The sequence below is a fragment of the Euprymna scolopes genome, chromosome 16 (assembly GCF_053919585.1).
Source record: "Euprymna scolopes isolate OS-2025 chromosome 16, ASM5391958v1, whole genome shotgun sequence".
Lineage (NCBI taxonomy): Eukaryota > Metazoa > Mollusca > Cephalopoda > Sepiida > Sepiolidae > Euprymna > Euprymna scolopes.
The window spans coordinates 79054153-79065553 of record NC_136497.1 but is presented as its reverse complement, the minus strand read 5'-3'; positions in this window follow the sequence as shown (position 1 = coordinate 79065553).

Below are 11401 nucleotides of genomic sequence, written 5' to 3'. Positions count from 1 at the left end.
CCATGCTTCTAATCAGGTTTTAGTCAAGACAAGATACACTTAGATCTATGTAAACAGTTTAAAATTATTTCCTGTTGTTTGTTTAGAAGGCTTTCCTTGGATGGTTCTAGATTGCAAAGGTTGCAACGTTTATTTGGAGAGTATTTGCTAGCAATTTGTAATTAAAATGAAAGAAACTTTAGCAATAAATAAATAAATAAATAAATTAAACATTTTAAAAAATATGTAATGACCCCAATTTACAAACTTTACAAAGTTACAAAATTACAAATGAAGACGACATATTTTTACGGTTTAAGCTTAAGTGCCTAACGAACCAGTCGAAATGGATCAGATTTAAGAGTTAACTGAAACTAAAACCAAAGGAAATATTAAAACAGACATCTGTGCACAATTAATCGTATGCAATTAATCGTTTGCAATTAATCGTATGCAATAGATATTGAAATTCGTCATTAATTAACCTTAAAAATGTTGATGTGCACTGAATCAGAAAACAAACGTAATAAGTTAATAATTTTCAATAGTTCTTGTCTCAGCATTAATTAACCTGAAAACAGTTGATGTAATATACATAGATCAAATCAGTTTATATATAGTTTATAATAAGGATCGTGTTTCACTATGTAAACAATCCTAATATACGTTTCTATGTCGTAAAATAGACAAACTACACGTCGTAAATTAAGAAAATAAGAACAACGAAAGCAGTACTTTAAAATATTTCATAGTGTAAAGGCATATAAAGTAAATACCAATTATAAATGTGAAGGATATGCAAAATCAAATGAATATATATATATACATATATATATATATATATATATATATATATATATATATATATATATATACTCCTATAAATTCGTTTTTCTTGTGTGTGTATTGATATTCATATTAAAACCCCTCTTTTCTATTTATTTAAAAAGAAAATACAATTTTGTTATATATGGGTTGTGGAATTGCATTCACTAGCAAAGATCTAGCTAATTAGCATATTCTTTTAAACATTAATTTTAATTACTTCCCTATTAGTTGCTTCGGTTTTCTAATGGGATAATCACTTTTAGCTTACTATTAAGTGTAATTATATTCATGCAGATATTCTACATGAGTTATACTTGCATAATATTTGCGTAAAATTTTATAGTAAATCATTACTATATATTGCTTCCATTCTATCTATCTATATATTTGTAAAAGTGAAAATGTATGTCAGTCTTTTCTCTATGTTAGTTAAAGAAGACTATTATACAGAAAGGCATTACTTTACATATTCACACTTTTTAATATATACATATGCACATAACCTTATGAAAAGTACATAGGGCCCGAGCAAAATCGGGCGGAACTGCTAGTATATATATATATTACTATTATATATTCAACTCATTAACTAATAGATTCAATTCATATATATATATATCTTTGGGTAGAGCACTGTCGTAAATAATCTCACCCACTACGTAATTGGCTGAAAATGTGAAGCTCGTTGTTTGTTTGTTTATGAACAGGCGATTTGAGCACTATAAAAATAGTGGAGGGTGTCTATTAAAATAGACATTCCGACGAGTTATTTACGGGTGTCGATTCCATGGTCGAGTGGGAGAACTGCCGACTGTCAACACGACGGTTCTACATTCAATCTTTGGCTTGGGAGAGTTGCTAGTCTAGCGGCACTGATGAGTTGTGATACAACGAAACAGGACTGTATGTTGATGACTACAAATATATATATATATATATATATATATATATATATATAATTATTCAACTAATTGTTAAGTTGACAATATGGACATATACTTTATGAATAAACAAACAAATAAATAAAGAAAAAAAGAATTTATACACTACGAACAAATGAACAGATAAAAAAGGAAGGAATAGAATAAAAATTACAATAAATAAATAAAATAATAAATAAAAATATGAATAAAAAATACAACTTCTCAATAGGAAAATGAAGTCGCCACCAGAAACGAAAAAGTAAGCATTAAAACCTAAGATTGAGAAGTAGCGACGATAAGAGTATAATATTACTTCGGATCAAATCGAAAGCTTAGGCAATAAATCACCGCCAAGTTAAAAGGATACTAGAACTTCTCCACTGCGACAGCTTAACTGCACGAAATCGTACTTCCTCCTCACCCTTCCGTCACCACACCTCCCTTCAAAAAAACCCTACTTCTCACTTTCACAAAGTATGAACCCAACTTTCTTCCAGAACGTTTACCACACCTAAATATCTTATAAAACATACGTAATTTTGACTCGAATTTCGATATTGATTCTTTTTGGCTCTGACGAGGATTCCACTGAAACACGTATGCACATATGTAGCCGATAATGTTTGTATAATACACAGGTTATTTATATAAATGTATACATAAGATAAAGACATGCCCATAAAATGATATATGGAAATTAACATCTGAAATAAAAACAGGCAAACTTGTAATTTTTTTTTCTTTCTGTTGTTAATTTATTTTATTTAAAAAGGAAAATAAAGTTTGTTCTTTTTTCCCAACGACATCGTAAATCAAAAATCAATGTTGCATATAAATAGAATTTTGTTTTTATTTTTTTAACAAAGCGTAAAAATGGCGGCCGTATTAAGAGCCGCGTCGCAATAACTGCAAAGCAAACAATAAAAATGTCAAATTCTTTTTGACTTTTCACGAAAAGAATTTTTAAGAAATACATATAAATTTACATAAATGCAATCTAATTTACGTCACTTATAAACTCAATATCTTCGTTACAGTTTCAACTGGACAGACTAACACCACATATGAATGCGTATATATGTTTGTTTGCATTAGTGCACATGAGAAACTTACGCCACATAATGCATGCATATCTATATTAACTTGCATTAGTGTGCACGCACACATGAATGGCAGTAAGTGTGTGAATCAGTTCTTGGCTAGAATCATTGCAGTCATCTCAATATCACATTTATTCTAAGTGGTAATTTTATTTCAAATATCCCCAAAGTGCCTGAAATTTTTTAATTTTATTCTTAATAAATATATTTCTATACAAATTGATTGGCATTAAATTGCGGAACCATAAACAAAAAACGGTTAGTAAGATACTCCCAGCCGTTTTATATAACGGACAGTGCATTATTTTCTAGTTATTTTTTCGTTTTTTTTTTTTGTCTGTTTGTTTGTTTTTCCATCACGTCCGCTGTTGTTCTTATTTTTCTGATTTTCTTAAGATGTTTTAACACCGTTTGCTGATACTTTATTTTGCATCACGTTCGCTGTTTTTATTTTGTTGTTGTTTGTTTTATAATATTTAAACAGTTATTACGTTCGCTTATTTATTTTCCATTTTGTTTTGATTTACACCCTCCACACACTTCCAAACACCCAGGCAACGCCGGGTACCCCCGCTATTATATTAGCTGACATAAAGGTCTGCAAAAGTCTATTCTCCATAAAAATAAATTTTTGAACCAGTGTATATTTTATACATAGTAATCAAATTGTGAACAAGCAAAAAGCAGACAGAAATACAATTTTATTATTATTATTATTATTATTATTATTATTATAATTATTATTATTATTATTATTATTATTATTATTATTATTATTATTGTATATAATAATAATAATATATATAACGTTATGTTTCGCGGTTAATGGTAGCCGATTGGATACAGTGTCTGTTAATCGAGCCAGAGATAGCTCGTGTTGCCGGGTTCGAATCTGCTGACTGGTGTTAATCGTGCCACCCTGCACTGAAGATTCCCGAAAGGATGAAACACTAGTGTTTGTAGATATTTAATTATTATAGAAAAAAATAATTATGACAGCCCCTTTAAGAAAATCGTTCCTTATCGTTGAGCACTTTCAGTTGAATTAAGTCGGTTAATTTAGCTCTTATGCATAGATCATCACATAACGATTAGATCACTGGTACTGGCGTAAAGAACATTTAAAAATAAAATGTTTAAATTCAACGTTATTTCTCGCGCTTATGGTAGCCGATTGGATACGGTTTTGCTAATCTCTGGATCGTGTCGCCGGGTTCAAATCTGTCGACTGGTGTTAATCGTAACACCCTACACTGAGGATTCCAGAAAGGATGAAACACTAGTGTCTGTAGGTATTTAATTATTATAGTAAATAATTATATATATATATATATACATATATATATTAGAAACTCCAAGACTATATATATATATATATATATATATATATATATATATATATATATATATATATATATATATATATATACTAGCATGAGTGCCCGGCGTTGGCCGGTAGTTCGGAGGTGTGTATTAAGAAAAAAAATGTAATAGTTTGAAGGCAGGCTCGAACATGTAACGTAAAGGAGGAAAAGAACGGGAAAAAACGTGACGTCGTTGCTGTAATGACTACCGCCAAACCGGGAGTGACGTAGGTTTAAATTAAGGCTAGACAATCGAAAAGATGGGATGACTTTCGAAAATATCGGCAAAAAAGCGATCTCTCCCTGTAGAAAATTCCCAGTTGATGGTTAAGAAATTAATGTTTTTAGCACATTTTTCGGTATTTGTCGTCTGAAGGGTCCAGCTTCAAAACGATATGAATCTTGTGAAAATCCCTCGCCTCTGTCGAATGTTTTAGGCAGACATGCAAACATACATACATACATTTATATATTAGTAGCTGAAATTTTCGACGCCAACCGATTAAAAAGCTTGCCCTATCTTTGAATATCGTTTATGTAAAATTTCAAATGTATAGACCAGAAATTATCTGAGTAATTTGGTAGAGACAGCAAAGGTCAAATCTTTTTAAATGTTTTACCCCTATTATGACCCCTTAACATTTATTGTTTTGGGCTCAAATCAAGTTATTAAGTACGATCCATTTCCAAGGAACCTATGCATAAAATTTCAGTTGTTTATACTCTAAATTGGCGGAGGAGTTTGATACAGTTCTCAAAGTCTAAATCGTTTAACGTTGACCCCTTAACAGCAAAATTTCTGGCTGAAAACGGATTAAAAAGATTTTCCCAAGTCTCAATACCCTGTATATCAAATTCTGAGTCTGTAGACTTAAAATTGACAGGGTCATTTAGTAGAGAAATGTACACAGACAGACACACACACAGACAGACATACACACAGACATTTTCACATATATATATATATATATATATATATATATATATATATGTAGATATAGATATATATATATATATATATATATATATATATATATTATTATTATTATGATGGGACGATTTCAATATTTTTCTCGATTCCGATACAATTACCGATTCCAGTACAATTACAAATTCCGATTTCAATTCATTATAAATTACTAAATATTTAACAACCGAAATATATTTATTCCCGATTACCATAAAAGCACGTGTTAAATGTGCAGATATTTTCTCAAACATAAAAATAGACTGTGGAGGTGAGCAAAACAATTTAGCTTGACTTGTTTAAAATCAATTAATGTATATTATTATATTATTACTGCAAGAAGTGGAATTTTTTTATTATTACTACAAGAAGTAGAAGATTTTGCTTTCAGCAAAATCAGTTTATAAAGACAATTGTAAGAATCATATAGGCACAGATTTTTTCGATTCTAATACTAATTCCAATACCAGCAAGAGTTCCGATTTTTCTTATTCCAAATGCAGATTAATCGTCAACACTAATATTTATATGTGTGTGTGTGGGGGGGTGTAAGAAAAAGAAATCAAGATTGTAAATAAAAATTCACAAGTAAATTTATTGCCTGACAGAATACTCCAAAAATAATTTGCAAGGAATCCTTAATCGGTGGAGTGTTAAAAAATTCAGAGGAAAGAAAGATATAAGCAACTTATTATGATAGCCGAGCTAAGAATTTCTGGTTATATCATTAAACGAAGCCGTAATTTGTGATGATTAGTCATCAACTGCAAAAAAAAAAAAAGAAAAAAAAAGTACGTTCATGTCGATAAATATGTAAAAATAGGGGGAAAAATGGGGAAAAAACAAACCGGCTATAGAGTGTCCAGAAGCCATAAAGACTCAATCGATGGTAAATCCAAGAAGCGAAAAAGATTTTTTCAAATAAAATAGTCAGAAGTTCAATGTCAGCCGACACGTACGAGTGGAAAAGTAATTGCAGAGCGAGAAAATAATACATTTACTTGTGAATTTAAATTTCGATCTTGATTGCTTTACCTTATGATAAGCTCTATTCTCTATTGTGCTTGCATTGAGCTATTTTATTTGGTTGGAATTAATCTATAAATATTAATATTTATATTAGTTGGCAGGTTTTTTTGCTTTGATCTGGTAAACATTTTATTTCTATTACCTTAATATATATATATATATATATATATATACATATATATATGTATGTATGTATGTATGTATGTATGTATGAATGTATGTATGTATATATATGCATGTACATATGTATGTATATATATATATATATATATATACGTATATATTAAATGAATCATTGCTGTCTATAAAAAAGGTAGAATTCTATACTGTTGTGCAAAAACAGAATATGTATATATATATATATATATATATATATATATGTATGTATATATATATGTGTGTGTGTGTGTGTGTGTGTGTGTGTGTATCTGTGTGCATCTATATCTATATTTAAAGCAAAGGTTTTAGACAAGTATATATTGCACACACACCCGCATTTATACAAACACACGAACACACACACACACACATATATATATACATATATATATATATATATATATATATATATATATATATATATATATATATATATATATACAACTTCATATAAGTATATATTTATGAAGATATCCTCCAATTTTGGACAAGCGTCAAAGCTTTTGGCCTTTCTATTTAGGGGTAAAGAGAACATGTTTTTCCCCCCATTTCATTTTCATTTTCATTTAATCCAAAGACTAAAAAAGAAAAAAAAAACAGAAGAAAAATATCTCAAATAGAAGAGAAAGAAAACTTCCAAAGCAAATACGAAAAAGAATGAAAATAATTTGGAATGCTAAAAACGAATGAAAGAAAAAAAAATGATTTAAACAAAAGATAAAAGTAACTACAAAAAAAGCGCTTTTCCCCCAATTATTTGGGATGAATTTTCTTATTTTACATTTCATTCCTCGATTGATTTTTTTACTTCCTTTTTTCTAACAATTCTTCATTCTTTGTACTCTTTTATTTCTTCATTCATTTTTTTTCTTTTGTTATTAGCTTATTTATTTAAAGAACAGCGATTCCTGACATTTATATTAGAACCAAGAAAAAAGCATGTAAAAAATTATCTCAAATAAATTTAAAAAAAAAAACTAACTAAATAGTCCTAAGATACGCTCATTCAATCGTCATGTTTATCTGTGAAATTCTAATTTAAAAATAAACGTGACCGACCTGTCGTTGGATGAACAGGGTTGCCTATAGTGAAACCTCGTTGATTCTGAGAAAATCAAATTGCTATTTCAAACAAAGACAATCAAAATGTTATTTCAAATAGAATGCATGATAGACAATAGACATGATGCGTTTTCAAACTTAACTGTGACAAACAGACAAAATATTATTTCAGACATAACTGTGATCGCCAGACAAAATGCTATTTCAGACTTAGGCATGACAGACAAACATAATGTTATTTAAAATATAACACTGACAAACAGACAAAATGTTATTTAAAACATCTGTGAGAGACAGACAAAATGCTATTTCTGACTTAATTGTCACAGATAAAATGCCATTTCAATCTTAAACATGTCAGACAAACAATGTTATTTCAAACATAACAGTGACAGACAGACAAAATGTTATTTCAAACTTAACTGACTGTGGTGGACAAAGAAAATGCTATTTCAAACATAACTGTGACAGACAGACAAAATCTTATTTCACACTAAACTGTGACAGAAAGACAACATGCTATTTCAAACTGAACTGTGACAGACAGACAAAATGTTATTTCAATCTTAATTATGACGGACATACAAAATGCTATGGACTTTTGTACACATAATTATGTGCATCTAAACTAAGATGCGTCCAGATTATGTGCACATTTACTGAGGAAAATAATATTTCATGCTTACGTGTGACAAACCAACAAGCATGATATTTCAAACTTAAGCATGATTGAAAAACGAATATTTCTTTTAAAGGAGCAAATGGGCAAGCTCTTATAAAGATACTCCATTAAACTGGCACATTTAGTGAGGAAAATGTTGATTCAAATTGTATAGTGACAGGCAGACAGACAGGCGTAGAATTTTTTCTTGTAGAAGCTTCTAAAAATACAAATGGTGGTAATAATAATGAAAAAAAAATTAAATCAATCCTTCTAGAGGAACAAGAATATAATTCCAGTAAGATAAGTAAATAAATAAAAGAAATTTAGAGTAAAAAATACAAGAAATAAAAAGGGAAAGTAAAAAATAGATTACTGTGCAAGTGAAGACATATATCTATATAGGTGTGTGTGTGTGTGTGTGTGTGTGTGTGTGTGTGTGTGTGTGTGTGTGTGTGTGTGTGTGTGTGTGTGTGTGTGTTTCACCGCAATGGATGAGGGTGGAGTAAGTTGTTTCAAATTGCACTGCATTTCTATTCCTTGAGAAACAATTTCAGATCCACAAATAGAAGCAAAATAATTCCGCATCGGACATCAAAAAGTGTAAATACAAAAAAAAAGAATGCGACGAAATCGCCCCCCCCCCACACACACAATAAAGGTGTGACTTGCAGGAAACAAAAATACAGATCTGAATTTTTATTTGATATTTTTTATAGTAAAAATCTGTAGAAAAATAGTTGGTATATGACTATTTTGTTCATCTTGTTCATTTATAAATACATAAAAAAATCACCTTTATTTACAAGTCCTGAGTATTCTCTCAAAGCGTGCCCAGTCGTAAAGTCACTATATAGGAGATTTGGTCAGTGTAGACTATTCCTGGAGTTACCATTCATCTCGGATGCACTCAGAGCCGGTCTGATAGTAAATGCCAGAGAATTTTGTTAATTTCTGTCCATCTTTTTAGATTTTTGCATTATATTGTCCCTCGTCCATCTTTTTTTAATTTATGCAATTTTTACATTGTATTGTTCTTCGTCCATCTGACAATCACATTAATCCTTATCCTTAAGTGATTTTTATCTTTGGTGAGAGATGGTTTGATTGTATAAAAAATCCTAACAATGAGTTAAGTAGAATTTGTATGTGAAACAACGCTAAACTACCTTGGACATACTTGAGTAAGGTTCTTGCTCCTACCCCAACATACTATTTCCAAATCCATCTTCCCAAACTTATTTTAGTGGTTTTAAGTTAATTGTATTAATATATTTGAACTTATTTAATTTTCTCTCTCTCTCTCTCTCTCTCTCTCTCTCTATATATATATATATATATATATATATATATATATATATATAATTATATATATATGTGTGCGTGTATGTGTGTGTGTTTGTGTGTGTACATATATACACGCACATACACACACACACACACATATATATATATATATATATATATATATATATATATATATATATATTAGAATACTAGGGCAGCATTTTCTCCTTTATGAACGTTTCATTGAAAAGCAGAGACAACTCTTGTTTGTTTCTCGTACAATCCATTTTTTTTTCTTTTTGACAGACTAGTTTTCGAACATTCTGTTCAAGTGTAAAATGAAGTTTGCCGTATTCGCTTCATAGGTCATCCTCAGGCGAGTGATAAAAATGATAAAAAATTAAAAAATGAAATAGTGAGTTGATTGGAAAGACGATTAAAATCGTTTATAATACTTAAAATATTTAAAAGCATTTAAGCGTACCATCTTAAACATGTACACATTTTAAGTATTTTTAGTATTATAAAAGATTTTAATTGTCTTTCCAATCAACTATAATGATATTATCTATTATTACTCTATAATTCGTATATGTCTACACCCGTCTACCACATGCTCCTTTTGCATGGTTACCATCTTACCTAATTTTCTGTTTATCATTCAGCTTACACGATTAAAACCCTAGTACTATGTACCCCTGTGATTCAAGACCCACATAAACCCTCCAACTACCACTCATAATAACCTACATTTCGTTTAAGCACTCTTATTATCTAAGATACCCTTCTAAAAATATACAAACATAGCATAAAAACACCCTATTTAATGTAAACCCCTTCCACACTACAACACATATAAACATAGGTTTAATTGAGAAACTTTTTTCAACCAACCTACCCCATATCCCCCATGAGAATTTAAACACACACACAGTCCACATACATTAAACCTACTATGACAAATATGCTATATAGTTACATCCATTACATAACGCAAACTACACTCCTCCTATATTACAGGAACCACCTTTAGCTCCCTCCCAACAGCCTTAAAAAATCTATTTCACTTCTAATAGAACTAGTGCTAGACATCGCATCCCTATCATATTACCTAACACCTTCTCCACTCTTCTGATAAGAAGTGTTAAGCTTCGAAATGACATGGCATAAAGAGTCCCCACTAATCCCAAATTCCTAACTAAATGTGTACCCTTGTTGAATAAATGAATAAATCTAAATATAGTTTTTATACCTTAATTTTCCATCTTTGTTTACTTCTAATATTATATATATACTAGCAGTTCAGCCCGGCTTTGCTCGGGCCCTATGTACTTGCCCTACGTGAGAATCACTTTATGTAAAATTTCAAATGTTTAGACCAGAATTTGTCTGAGTAAGTTCGTAAAGACCGCAGAGGTCATTTTTTTTTTAATTGAACCCCTCATTATTTATTATTTTGGTCTCAAATCAAAATAAAAAAAAATCACGCATGTCCAAGATACCTACATCTAAAATTTCAAGTCTTTAAATCCAAAATTGACGGAGGAATTTGGTAGAATCTGCAGAAGTTAACTCTTTCAACTTTGACCTTTTGGCAGCCAAATATTCGTTCAAAAACTGATTAAAATGCTTGCCGCATGTCTGAATACCTGTTATGTATAAATTTAAATATGTTGAGACTCAAAATTGGTTGCGTAGTTTGTTAGACACCGTAAAGGTCAAATCTTTTAAACTTTGACCCTTTTGCAGCGCAAATTTTCGAACCAAACCGATTAAAAAGCTTGCCCTATCTAGGGATACCCTTTATGTAAAATTTCAAATGTTTAGACCAGAAATTGGCTGAGTAATTTAGTAGAGACCACAGGGGTCAATTTTTTTTAACTTTGACCCCTATCATGATTCCTAAACATTTATTGTTTTGGGCTCAAATCAAGTTATTAAGTTAGATCCATATCCAAGGAACCTATGTCTCAAATTTCAAGTGTTTATACCCAAAATTGTCCGAGGAGTTTGGTAGAGTTCTCAAAGGTCAAATCGTTGAC